The sequence below is a fragment of the Hyperoodon ampullatus genome (assembly GCF_949752795.1).
Source record: "Hyperoodon ampullatus genome assembly, chromosome: 10".
Lineage (NCBI taxonomy): Eukaryota > Metazoa > Chordata > Mammalia > Artiodactyla > Ziphiidae > Hyperoodon > Hyperoodon ampullatus.
In genome coordinates, this window is record NC_136923.1 from 1,981,436 (window position 1) to 1,995,577 (window position 14,142).

The window sequence follows — 14,142 nt, forward strand, 5'->3', positions numbered from 1 at the left end:
TTTCGGAGGAACTCCGTGTGCAGGCAGCGTTCCTGTGTATATGTCGACCCCTCCTTTTCTTGTTCTTTTTTTTTTTTTTTTCCCCACAAAATGGTAACACCACTCGATTGAGTACTTCACTCAATACTCGGGCCTGCCCATTCGTACATATAAAGCAACATCATTCTTTTTAAAGGTCGCATGAAATTCCGTTGTACACTTGCACCACCGTTTTCTGAATGTCTTAATGATGGACATTTATGTCGTTACTCATTTTTGCTAACGATGCTTCAGTGAGTTTTATAGAACAGACGTCTTGGTGGGTGTGCTAGTGTGTCTGTGAGGAAAGACCCTAGAACTGAGATGCTGGGGCAGAGAGTCGTGGTGGGTACTGCCCAAAAGCCTTCCTGAGATGTACCATTTAATTCATTTTAATTATACAAGTAGTACATGAATACGTTTTACTTCTGAAGAGATAGAACGTTACAAACCAGGCAGAAGGCCCCTAATTACCCCTCCCATCTCGCCAGCGAAGCCACTAGTACACCACTGTGGATTACTTTTCCACACCCATTTCAGTATACTTGACTCCATGGACAGGTGTTTTGTTTATATAGAAAAATGGTAGACAAGTACGGCACAAAGGGTGTATATATAGTTCAGAGACTCCTCGTCACCGCTGACCCAGGGACCCGGTACCTCCCTGCTTTCCACTTCCTCCAGTCCCTTCCGGTGGCATTCTCTGCACCCACGAGCACGTATAGGAACACTTCTTGGTCAGATGGTTTTACCGGCCTGCTGGTGGGCAGCTGCACTGGTCGCTCGCTGGGCATAGCGGGCCCTGCTGTATGATGAGTGCTGAGTACTTTCACCTTGTCACCTCCTGTCTGGTCCATGCTGCGGGCAGTCTGAGATCATTTCCCCATTTTCAGGAGAGGAACCGGAGGCTTGAAGAGGAGCAGGAATCTGCTCCGGTCCCCCGCCTCACATCTTCTACTCCGGCCGTGTTCCAGCCACAGATGCATGTGAAGGGGCACGCGATGCTCTCTGCTCTCCCCTCCCCTTGTAACTGATTTCTGTTTGGTCACGTCCAGGTACATTTTAGGACACGTTCTCTGAGCCAGTGTAGGTTGGAGGTTAAAAAATGGGAAGGCAGATTGTTGGTCTTTTCTTGTGACAGGTGTAGGGAGTGAAGGACATGCTTCTGGAGTCTGTGGTGAGGCCTGGCTTTCTCCCTCACTGACCTTGTGACCTCGGATGTGATTCTGGACTGTCCACACTCTGGCAGATCTCAACTGGCTTTGCTTTTCTTGCACGCTTGCCACTTCCCGGGTCACTGTACTCTGCCCTCCCCTTCCACATGTACGTTCGTGGTGTTTCTTCATAGGACAGAAGGTTTCAGGCACCAAATTATAACGCCTGCAAGCATCTGACAATCCTTGGTTTAGACCGTAAATTGTTGAAGAAATGAAGAGGGATTTCTCTCCTGTTACGAACACTGCAGCTCTTACGTTTCTCTTGCCCCTGAGAGGGGAGACTCTCCTTGTCTTCTTACAGGTGTTGACATGTGACCTGAGCACATTGCAATGGTGGGACCAGGGCTGCGACTCTTCTTCCTTCAGTAGATGAGATTCCCACCCTCCACTCAGGGAAGTGAGAAGAAAAAGTGGCTTTTTTCTTTTGGGGGAAAGGAGCTGCCTCTGAGTGCCTGCCCGGGTCCACGCCTGTGGCTACAAACTTGCATCTGTGCGATAACGCTGAGTGATGGGGGTGTAGGGGGGCGTGGGCCCCACTCTTCTGATGAGAAAACTGAAGCTTGGCAAGTCAAGTTCCCTGGGCAGGCGTTGGCACCTGCTCTGCAGCCCCTGACCCGGGTCTGGTGCATCCCCTTCGTTATCCTCATGTTGTGTCTTCACTTGTCCTTCCTCTGCAGACTGTGGGCCCTCCCTCTGCTGACCCCCCGCACGGTGGACAGTCTGCTCCTTTATGGATGTTCTTCAGATCAGGTCAGCCGTCAGCTGAAGACTGTCCAGGCGCTGCTTATTGCCCTCCCAGTGACCCACGATCTGGCCTCTGCCCTCCCCTGAGCCTCATCCATGGCTCCTGACCTCCAGTCACACTGGCCTCCTCCTATTTATTGGATGGGCCAGTGTTGCACCTGCTGTGCCCTCCTCATTTAAGTCTCAGCTCGAGTGTCACCTCCTCGGAGAGGCCTCCTCTGACCTACTGGCCTAAAGTGTCCCCAGTTCTCTACCGTCATACTTTCTCACATCCGTGTTTTGTTTCCTGCTAGCCCTTGGTGTGTCTGATACGCTTGATGTGCTTGTTGATGGCCTCTGTCCTCCACGAGAGCATAGCAGGAATTGGGCCAGAGCCTGGCATCTAGGAGGCACTCGGAAGTCCCAAATGAATGAAGCCGGGGTTGGTGGGGGGGATCGAAAGTCACCAGCAGGGCCCCTCTGGGGGCTGACAGCAGAGCCAGGGGGAGAGTGCTGTGCGGTGTGCAGTGACTCATTAGGCCTCTTTGCACAGGGGTGACTTGCTTTGCTGGGGCGTGGTGGAGAAAGAAAAGCTTGCCCAGTGGCAGCACAGCCTGGGTGGGGCTCTGAGGCGTGAGCCCTGCTGTCTTGTCTGTTCAGAGCCAGGGGTAGCTGCCAGCATTTAGCAGCTGGAAATGGGCCTGGTGAGTGGGGAGAGGCGTGGAAGGTGAAGGCGAGATTGTGTAGAGCGGTGAGTGGGGCTTAGATCGGGCCCTCGGTGCAGATTTCTTCGAAGGGCCTTGGAATGCTTTTAAAGTAGGTTTGTGATGTGATGAGGCCGGAGCTTTAGAAAGAGGCGAGGTGGCTGAGCCGGGACTCCAGCTGGCAGCGCACCTGTGCCGGGAGGCGGGGCTGCCGCTGCAGGTCCCAGCTCACTGGGAGTGATTCAGACCCCTTGCTAAATGTCCTATCCGAAGCAGAAGGAAATTAGAGTGACTGTCTGAGTTCCGTGATGATACCTCTAAAGTTTAGTGTATCTTAAAGCCAGCTCTCTTTAATTCCATCGTCCCCCAAGATACTTTCATGTACAAAAAGATCATTTTTTAACTTAGAGAAAATTGGGTTTTATCTCCTTGATCCCTGTGGCCATAGATAAAACTGCTAAGTGGTGCTGGGGGTTAATAGTGACATCAGTACTTAGCATGTATTTAGTGCCAGCATTGTGACTTTTTTTGTTTGTTTAACCCTCATAGCAATCCTGGGAGGTAAGAGGTGATACTCCCATGGGACAGATGAAAAGGCAGCGGCTCAGGGAGGTTAGGGAACACAGATCGGAAGGGTGAGAGCTAGTTTGAACCCACGCTGATCTGCCCACAGAGCACTGGCATTCTCAGTGTGAGTGGACAAGGGTGCCCGTCCGCTCCAGGCCCTGTGATGGTGTTTCTGGGCAGTATTTTTCTCCTATCTGTTTTAGAGTATAAATCTTTCAGGGTTAGAACTTCAAAAAGATTCAGTAATGTCTGTTTTAAAGACTTGGGTGGGGGTGAGGGACTTGGACCCATCCTCAATCTCACTCTGGCAGGAAGGAAGAGGCCTGAAAAATGCTGGTATCTTGGCTTGGCAATTTATAGTCCTCTGGTGGCTGCTACGATTAACAGTGCATTGTCTCCCAGTCTTTTGTTCCTGTGGTTAATGAACAGCAGCTCTTTTGCCACGACTGTCACCCTGATCGCTAGCCTCCTGTGCCCCCCGCACGCCCCTCCGTTTAAGCGGTGCTTCCTGCCAGGTTTGGGCCCTCTCTGGACCCCCCTGTCTGGAGCTGCTCATCTACCACAGCCTCGCAAGTGTGACTCAGGGCTCCTAGCTTTGGAGGTCAGTCAGCAGCCCTGGGGGTGCCTGTCTCTGCGGCCTGGGAGGGAGCATTCTTTAGGACACTTAAGCTACTTCCCCTTCTCCGTTTTTCCAACTCTCTGTGCTCGTGTGACAACATGGAGAAGCACGGTCCCTTGGGCCGTTTTATCCAAGAGTGCGCCTGCAGTCTGTCCGAGATGCTCTCTTTGGACCCATGAGACAGGTTCATGTGCGAACGACCGTGTGTTTTCCACCAGGTTTTTACTCTGCTCTTCGGGCGTCTGCACTTAGTCCCCAGCAGGCAGTGTGGCCCGAGCAGAAATGACAAACCGGAGGCCTGGCCACCCCAGGAATGTGGGTGTTTTTCTGATGCAAAACCAAACAAACAAACAAAAAAGACACTCTGGTTTTCTTAGCCCCTAGTCTTCTAGTGAATCTGTCCAGAAATGCATTGTGTTATGTTATGGTATCATAGGCTTGTCCTAAAACATTGAGGCATATTTAAAGGCGGTGATGTAAGTGGAAATGCTTCTTTAGCCCTAGCTTCTTTAGCTCCTAGAATCTGTTGGGTCTTCATTTCCTTTTCCTCAGTGCGCACCTGGGCAGCACCCTCTCTCATTCCAAGCTCAGCGCCCTCAGCGTCTCCAGGAGATGCAAGTCCAGCTCCGCCTGTGGCACTTTCTCTGCCCCTGGATAGTGGGTGACTGCTTGGGTTTGGGTGACAGTGTGGGAGCAGCATAACATCAGAGACGTGGCCTTGAGTTTAAATGAATGCAGAATATTTGAGCAGGAATCAACAAGGAAGAAAAGTGGAAGCAGGTAGTCATATTTCATTCTGTTGGGGTACATTTTTCTTCTCGTGGGGCTTGCCCTTGAGAACAAAACATATCAAATGTTAAATCAAAGAATATTTTGCAGTCATGCTAAGAATAGAAAATAATGCAGACTTGCCTTGATGAGACGAATATTTTGCTGGAAGGTTATAATCAAAGTCAGAAGGAAATCATAGCCACAGCTTTTGGTAAAGCTGTAATCATTTTAAATTAATTGCTTTTAAACTTTTCACTTAGCATCGCCTTTGTGGCTCTTGGGTTTTTCTTCAGAATCACTCCATCCAGGTTGGAATAAGATTTGGGCAGGCGCCCCAGGAACCAACCGGTAAATTAAGCCCTGAGACCTATTCCCCGCTCTCTCATCCTTGCATTGGCCAGGGCCTAGACCAGGCTGGGCCCGAGTCTCCCTCTGAGCAGCAGGCCTTCGAGGCTGTGCTGCGTGGGGTGACAGAGATGATGGTCTCTGGAGCTCTGGGTCACCTGAGGTGACCAGGAGGCGTTCTACCTGTTGTTCCCGTTAGTCTGGAGGCCTCTGTGTGGCTCTAGGGCCAGGCCAGGGCCAGGCATAGAGTGGACAGTCAAGGCTGTTTTTAAACATTTGTATTGAGATATAATTCACATTCCATAAAATTTTCCCATTTCAAGTGCACACTTAAGTGTTTTCAGCCTCTTCACAGAGTTGTGTAGCCAGTGCCACAGTCTAAGCTCCGTCACTGCGAAAAGAAACCCCACAGCCATTAGCAGTCCTGCACCTCCTCCCTGACCCCAGGCCTGGCAGCCTCTAGTCTACTCAGTGTCTCTGCCCATGTGCCCATTCTGGACATTTCGCATAAATGGAATCATACAGTATGTCGCCTTCTGTGTCTGGCTTCTTCCACGAAGTGTAATGCTTCCAAGGTTCATCCATGTTATAGCGTGACCTATGCTTCATTCCTTTTTAAAATTCTATTATTTTTAATTGTGGTAAAGTACATATTTCATAAAATGTACCATCTTAACCATTTTTACGTTGATAGTTCAGTGGCCTCCATCTCTAGAACTCCTTTTATCTTACAGAAGCTAAACTCTGTGCCCATTAAACTTCCCTTCCCCTTCCCCCATCATTCCTTTTTTATGGCCACAGAGTATCCATTCTATGGATGGATCACTTTTTAAAAATCCGTTATCAGTTGAAGGACATTTGGGTTGTTTTCACTTTTTGACTATTATGAATAATCCTGCCGTGGACGTTTGTGTTCAAGTCTCTGTGTGGACGCATGTTTCCATTCTCTTGGGTTTATCCGTAGGAGTGGAATTGGTGGAATCAGAGGGTAACTCTGTGTCTGCTTTTTGAGGAACTGCCAGACTGTTTTCCACAGCAGCTGCACTGCTTTGCTTCCCACCAGCAGTGTAGGAGGGTCTGATGTCTTCACTGCCTTGCCAGCACTTGTTGCTGTCTGTCTTTTTGATTGTACCTGTTCTAGTGCGTGTGATGTGATATCTCATTGTCGCTGTAACTTTCATTTCCCTGATATTTTCTTGTGCCATTTGTATATCTTCTTTGGAGAACTGTGTATTCAGATCTTATGCCCTTTTTTTAGTTGGGTTATTTGGCTTTTATTATTGAGTTGTAAGGGTTCGTTATGTATTCTGAATACCAGTCCTTTATTAGGTATATGATTTGCAAATATTTTCTCCCATTCTGTGGATTATCTTCACTCAGTAATATTTGAATTAAACAAATAATTGAGTTGAATTAAATAAATGAACATATTTTGAGAGGATTAAATGTGCCCGACACATTATTGAGGCTGTGGTGGATGTGTAGGAAGTGCCATTGGCTTGTTTCTGGAAGGCCCTTAGGGCACCTCCTGACCTCTTCCTAGACCTGCCCACTCCTGTCCTTACTGCCAGCAGGAGGCGGCTCATCCTGTCTGTCCACCCCTGGGAGGGTCTCGTCCCACACTAGGGTCTTGTGCAGATATGTTTTGATGGCCCATATACTAAAGTCTTTTTTTATTTTATTTTATTTTTTTAATTGATTTAATTAATTTATTTTTGGCTGCATTAGGTCTTCGTTGCTGCGCACGGGCTTTCTCTAGTTGCGGCGAGCGGGGGCTACTCTTTGTTGTGGTGCGCGGGCTTCTCACTGCAGTGGCTTCTCTTGTTGCGGAGCACGGGCTCTAGGCGTGTGGGCTTCAGTAGCTGCAGGCTCAGTAGTTGTGGCTCGCGGGCTCCAGAGCGCAGGCTCAGTAGTTGTAGCGCACAGGCTTAGCTGCAGCGCGGCATGTGGGATCTTCCCGGACAAGGGCTTGAACCCATGTCCCTTGCATTGGCAGGCGGATTCTTAAGTACTGCGCCACCAGGGAAGTCTGCTAAAGTCTTTCTTTTAAAATTCATTGCCAGCGTTTAAAAATTGGCAGATTTCATAAAACAACCCAGAAGTTCAGTGCTTCGGGTGTGGGCAGGTGTGCAGCTGAGCTGCAGAGTCCGCGGGGCCCAGAGCTCAGGAGCTTGGGGAGCCTCCTGTCAGGGGAGGGCGGGTACGTTTTCAGCTGCGAGATCCTTCGGGTGCTTTTAAAGAGTCTGAGGAGAAGACCTGGGACAGAGGTCTAGGGCCACTGGAGGCAAGAGGGGGACACCGCCAGGAGGGAGAGTGTGGCTCTGGGGGTACAGATGCAGGAATGCCCTGTGGAGGCCCGGAGGAGGGGCGTGGTGCCTGGGGAGCATCTCCTGTCCGGACGCTGTTCTAGACCCTTGATTATCTCACGGCAGCCTGCCAGCCAGACCCCGAGGGGGTGTTTCCCTCTACACTCAGGGTGTCACCCACAGAAAGGAGGCTGCAGAGGTCCGGAGCCGGCTCCAGGTCACGTGTCGGCGGCCTGGCCACACCAGCTTCCGTTGCACCTCAGCCCGCACCTGCTTTGCTGGGAGCCCAGCTCCTGGGCAGCACTTTCTGTGTAAGTCAGTTTGTCAAAAACAGAGACTTCCGCCTCCATTCTCCCCTGGATGACTGGAGTTTTGTGTTTTGTTAATTGGGTCTTTCATTTTCTTATGCTTTGTGATTAAGCTCCTGCTGCTTTGAAGTGGCTGTGGCTGCGTGGGGAAGGGGACTTAGCTCACGTGGCGATCCCCTCTTGGCAGCAGAAGAAACAAGGTTTGCTGTTGGGCGAGAAGTTGACTTTCCCTCTTGCCGTATCTCTTGTGTTGTGATGATGCCTCTCTTGTCTTGGGGCCTTCAAGAAGACTAGAATAATTTCCTTTGTCTCTAACCTACTTCCCGAGGACATTTATTTGGTGGCATGCACAGGTGCTACCTAAAGATAAACCTGACTTTTTCCTTTTAAAATCAGTGCTTGGAATTGCCAGCGCTGACCTGCTTGGCCTCTGGAGCCTGCCTTGCTTGGCCACGGGGCTCCACACTTTGCTGTGGGGTTACGCAGGTGGCTTAAAGCTCCAGGAGTGAGTGGCTCGGCCTTGGTCACCTGATGCTGGGACGAGGGCTCTGCCTTCCGGTTGTACTGCGGGGTGGCACTTACTCTGCTCAGGGTCATTTCCAGGTGAATTTCAGGGCCTCATGCCCTAGGCACCCAAGACCCTCCTCTGTGTGTGTGTGTGTGTGTGTGTGTGTGTGTGTCCATCCGTCCCCAGCGTTCCCTGCTCTCTGAAATGATGATCTGTTCAGAGACGGTCCTCAGAGCATCTGCTCTAGAGAAAAAAGACTTTCTGTAAGCCAGGCTCCATTTCCTGAGCACTTGCTGTTTGGAGCCCGCGGACGGGTAGAGCACGGGAGGCTGGGAGAAAGCTGCGGGTCACCACTGGCGTCGACCTGGCTGGGGAGGGCTGGCACACGCTGGCCTCGAGCGACAGTGTTTGAAAAGTCTGTGCAGAGCTTTCCCAGCACCATCCAGCAGGATCCTCTGTGCCGGTCGGAGTGTCTTCCAGCAGCGCAGCCCAGGGTGGCAGCCACGAGCCACCGCGGCTGTGGAGTCCTTGCACGGTGGCTGGTGTAACCGACGAACTGAAACTGTAATTTGATTTTAGTTAAGTCACATTTCAGTAGGCAGCTCTCGACCTGCTATCCAAGTGCCTGCTGGGCTGGCTTCTCCATCAGTGAGCCCCACAGGCCCCCAGATTCCACGCTTGCAAGACCCCATCCCCACCCCCGCTGGGCAGTAAGCGCCCACAGTGGGGCAGGCCAGTCACGCAGTGCCCAGCGTGTCCGTCTCCGCCTTCACGGGCTCCTTACAGACTCTTGCCTGTCCTTCACCTCCTCTGCCCATCAGCACAGCTGCTCCTTGGACAGGCCTCCGTCCACTCTGCACGGGTCGAGCACGACCTGCCTGCAGTGTCTCGATTCCAGCCCCCTCTTGAAACTGCCCTCCCCTCTGTGGCCGAGAACTTTCTAAACGGCTAATGTGATTATTTGACTCCCCTGTCTTAAAAGGTCTTCCTGTGCTCTCTGTTGGCATAAAGGCTAAACTCCGCATAGGCTGACAGGGCACTTCCTCATGGGTCAGCGTCTCTGTGTCGCTCAGGACTCCCAGCTTAACGAGCTGCCTGCAGGTCTCTGGACAGACAGACCGGGGTCTCTCATGGTGTCTTCTGGCTACACCACATCTCTGGGAAGCCTCACCGTTGGCCCTCCCCAGCCTCGACCAGGTGAGGGTCTGTACCATCCCGCGGGGCCCCCGGACCCCTTGTCCTCCCGTCTGTTGTCATTGCACTTACTCGACCTGATCCCTTTGAGGATGGGGTCCTGCTGTCATCCGACTCCAGGACCAAGGGCAGGGCCTCGGTGAAGGCACGCAGCACGGACGAGTAAGTGAATGAACGAATGAGTGGGTGACAGGTCGCTTCCCTCTGCCTGCGGCCAGCGTCCAGCCTCCTGTGGGGCTTCAAGCCACCGGCCGGCCACACAGGGTTCACAGCCGAGCAAGCCTGCCTGGAGGTTAGACAAGTTAATCTTTCAGTGGAAATTCAATCCTCATATTTCATTTTCAGGCCACTTTGCGTAGCAAAGTAGTTTAACTCGGAGCAGATTTCTGCTGTGCTGATGGTTAATTTCATGGCCCACAGAGGGTCAGCACACTGATGCTGGGGACACGGCGACCCCGTGCAGCTCACCGCACACGGTGAGGGCCCGCAGCCCTGTTGTTTTAGAGAAGCAGTTTTCAAACATCCTTCAGTGGGCTGATTTTGAGTTAACAGGGGTGACCTTTTCAAGAACATTTTTAAAAGCTATAACATAGATCCCTCCCAGACCGTATATTTTCCTTTCTCCACGCAGTTCAAAGGGGCTGAGTTGTCTCATAGGTTTTTGCAGGCAATCTTCAGCTTGACCCTGGTTGTTTAAATCTGCCGGAGGAAATTTGAACAAACTTGTACTTTGGTAATTCTTCTGCCTCTGTGAACCTTTAACCTTAAGGTTTCTTTCAGAGCCTGGGGCTGCATTGTCACCAGCCGTCCCTGCTGGGGCTCTCAAAGGCCATTGTTTAGCGCGTCTGTTTTCACTTTGCTACTGGAGTTCTCTGGAGGAAGGGTATTAATTCAGACCTGATCTGAGACAGGACGAGGACTTCTAAACTTGCCCCGGAGCTTGGGGACTGGGAAATGAGCATAATGCGAGCCTGTGGCCCAGCATGGTGTCCTGCAAGTAGCCTGTGAAGCTGAGGGGGAGGAGGCCCTCCAGAGGCGGGCTGGCGTGGTAGCTTCCAGCAGGTGACCCAGCTCAGCCAGGTCTTGTTGGACAACATGACCAGAAGCGGTTGCTGTCCCTGGTGGTCAAGCCTGGGGCCCGAGTGCCTCCTGGATGTAGACTTCCTGGAGCACCAGGTTCTTCGGAACCCAGGAGGCTGGACATGAACTCGGGGTCCACACACCCTTACAGAGCCCTCGTGTGATGAGATGCTCCTGGGGAAAGAGAACAGGCTCCGCAGGCCACAGGGCACAGGCTGGACACTGGGCCTGCCAGTTTCTCCATCGAGTTCTCCATGCGTGTCCCCGAAGGAAAGCTCAGAGACCCCGAAAGTGTGTGTTGCCGCAGTCCTGGCGTCAGGGGTGCTGTAGCGTCTGAGATGGACTCCGCCCACCCCTCTCCTGACACCTGTCTCCTGGTGGCTCCTGGTTCGTTCTGGCACCTGCTCTTTGCAGTAGGTTGGGGGCTGTTTTCATAGGTGAGCCTGGTTCCTTGGCTGTCTTTCCCTTCTCTTCCCAGGATTCTTAGTGTCCTGAAATCTGGCTAGGTGACCTAATTCCGTAAGATCAGACATTGCAGAAGGAAAGGCATGTCGATGCATTCATTAATTCATTCATTCTGCAAACCCTGACCCACCTACTGCACGCTAGGAGCAGGGTTTACGTGGGTGAGCCGGGCAGAAGTGGAGCTCAGTGTGCATTGTGGAGGAGGCGGGTGTTACAGAAGCGAGCAGCAGCTCGAAGTTGTGAGCGTGCTGGGAAGGACAAGGGAGGACGCCCGCAGAGGGAGCAGCACATGGGAGGGGTTTGAGGCAGGAGATGGCCAGGCTGCTCCACACATGAGAGGCTCAGTCTGGCTGACTGTGTCAGAGCCTGGGTCCACAAAAGGAATCTGCTGTGGGGCTGGCGTGTCTGGACGGATATATATATTTGGAGTCTGTCAATCTTGGCTTTGCTGGAGGTTAAAGCAGCCGCATGCCCTGTGGTTCTGATAGGGGGACAGAGAACGGGAGGGAGGGCCACAGCCAGCCTCCTGTCTGGCCTCCGCAAGGCTGTCCTGTCGGCTTCATGCACCTGAGCCCTGTTTCTGGTCTTGGACCCCCATTTTCTTCCCGTGCTAGAGGAAGGGGCTGACGTGGAAACAGGAGGTGGTAGGTAACCCTGGCCTAACGTGAGCTGGACAGCTGTCACGACTCTGGGGCTGTGGCTGGCTGTTTAACACTGGCCCTTTGACCACCTGTGGTTCACACATTCCCGAACCACTGAGCCAAGCTCTGGGCATCACAGCCAGTATGTGAAGGAGCTGAAGTCGCTGGCACCCAGCCCACCTCCTCCTGACTCCTGGCCGCAGGCATGCAGACACTCCCCGAAACATTCTCTCGTCTCCTTTCCTTCCGGGGTGCCCACTGGGTTGAAGGTAATGCACTGGGGGCAGATTTTGCCTTTTCTTGCCCAGAAATGAGTTTGGCGTGAGATGTGGCCCATCCTGGAAGAGTGGGTGCAGCATCTGGGTGGTCATAGTTGGGAACAGAACTGGAAGACTCACTCAGAGAAGACCATGGCTTCCCCTGGAGCTTCCTGCCAAGTAGGCCTGGCCTCAGACGGGACTGGATCTTCGCCTTTGCTCTTGTCATTTTACATCCTTTGAGGCTCTCTTGCGATGCCAGGTTGGTCTTCTGGGCATGGAGCCCTGTCCCCAGGTTGCAGGTAACCCTGCAGGTCGGGGCTCCTCAGAAAGAAGAGGAACCACAACTGAGCTTTCGGTGTTCCTCTGAGAAACAGCAACGTGGGTTCCCTCTGCCTTTTTTTTTCTCCTTCTGGAATCAAATGGAATCTTTTCCTGGCAAATATTTCCTAGATTTAAAAAAGTACTGTAAACTGTTATTGTAGATTCATTAGTCATTCTAAAAGTTTTTTTAAGTAGGCAAAAAGAAAACTTGCCATGGTAACCAATAAAGTTTTTTTTTAATTAATTATTTATTTTTATTTTGGCTGCACCGGGTCTTAGTTGTGGCATGTGGATTCTTAGTTGTGTCATGCATGCGGGATCTAGTTCCCCGACCGGGGATCAAACTTGGGCCCCCTGCATTGGGAGGGCGGAGTCTTACCCGCTGGACTGCCAGGGAAGTCCTGAGGAATGAATCTTTTCTCAGAAAGATAAGAGTCAGTTATTTTTGGTCTGATTTCTTCAGCTGAATCTTTCCCTCTTCCTCTTACCTCACAGTCTGTCCCGGAAGGCAGTCTGGGGACACTGTGGCAATAAGCACCCTGGACGCAGATGTGTGTCATCCTTTCCTGACACCCCTCCGGGCCTCAGAGAGGCAGCTGTACGCCTGCCTGCGAGCCGTCCACGGGTGCTGGGTGGAAACGTCTCCGCGCCGACTCGGCCCTGTTCAGTGCACAAGAGGGCAGTGTTTGCTTGCGGTCCTGGATGGAGATGATCACTGTGGAGGGTAACAGGTCAACAGAGTTAGAATGATGACCTCGGGCTTTTCCAAGACAAAATAAACCATAAGCTGCAGCCAGGGTGGCGTCCCATATACGCCTTTAAGTGGTGACCCCTCCAGAAAATAGCTGCTCGCTATCTTTTTTTTTCCTTAAAAAGAAAAATATTGTTTCTTTCAGTGTTTGTTTTTTATTTTTTTAATCAATGGAAGTATCGTTTGCAGCCTTGTACCTACAGTGGCAGAGGTTAAAGAGTGTTGCGAAAGCAAAACAACTGCCTTCCAATTAAAAACCATACGGGAAGATTTCTGTTTGAAGCAAGGGGTCAAATGTGTATTCTCCCCTTTTCACATCATCAGATTATGTGACTTAACTTTGAAAGCGTCTGAAGATGTGGGCCCGCTGGCAGCCCTCTCCATTCAGTCTGCTCTCTCTTTGTGAGCCCATGGTGCTAACCAAAGCAGGGGGTCTCCAGGAGAAGAAGGTGGCCCCCCGCCTCCCAGAGGGACAGGGCCCCACCGAGCGGAACCGTTTCTGCGCTTGTATGAGGACTTGCCTGTTTCCAGCTCTTAGGTGGTGTTTTCCGGGAGCGGCTTTCAAGGCTGAAAGTCACGTATTGGTGCACAGCCCCTCCCCCACCACATCCCCCACCCCAGACTCGAGATCTCAAACCCTCTTTGTTCCCGCCCGACCTGGAAGCACCGGTTTTGGGTGCCTCCAGGATGTGAACACTCCAGGCAAGGCCCAGCACCCCGAGGAAGCAGGCGGAGCTCAGGCGTGGCCCAACCCGGCTCTGGGCAGCCCAGCGCAAGGCCACTTTTCTAACTGAGCCTGTTACACCTGAACCGCAGGTGATTACCTCGCTCAGGTGGCTGTATCAGAGGAGCCGTCTGCAGAGCTTCCGGCACACGGTTGGGATGGTTGTGATGACGTTGACCCCTGTGCCCTGACCGTGAGAAGCATACGGGGTGCGGGTTGTTGACGTGAGGCCAGAGGCGCGGACACGGACGGCTGTTCGGTGATGTTCTGCTCGGCCCCTCTGAGCACGTGCGGCGGGGGTCGAGTCTGGGCGGGGCTGCCACGCTGCTGCCCCGTCCTCTGCCTTTGGACGGCGGCCGACAGCCGTCCAGGGGGAAAGCTGGGATCCCAGGCTCAGCCTGTGTGAGACCACATGTCTTCTTCTAATCTTTCCTAGTCGCAACGCAAATCTTCCAAGGTTAGTGCGTCTACAAGATAGATGCCGCGTGCGCGGTGGGTATGTTAGCACGTGTGACACCCTCGCGGTCGTTAATTGAACAGTGGCGTCTAATACAGAATTTGAGTTTAACACTACCAGTGCGGAGAGCCATGGGTGGCCTTCTCGTTTGCTTCCCCGTGAA

The 14,142-nt window shown here is 52.2% G+C and overlaps 1 protein-coding gene across 5 annotated transcripts in view; it reads left to right on the top strand.

Moving 5' to 3' along the window:
- EEFSEC (eukaryotic elongation factor, selenocysteine-tRNA specific) overlaps positions 1–14,142 on the top strand; it is a gene marked incomplete at its 5' end in the record, with an annotated part of 151,017 nt that overhangs the window by 564 nt on the left and 136,311 nt on the right. The window lies entirely within an intron of this gene.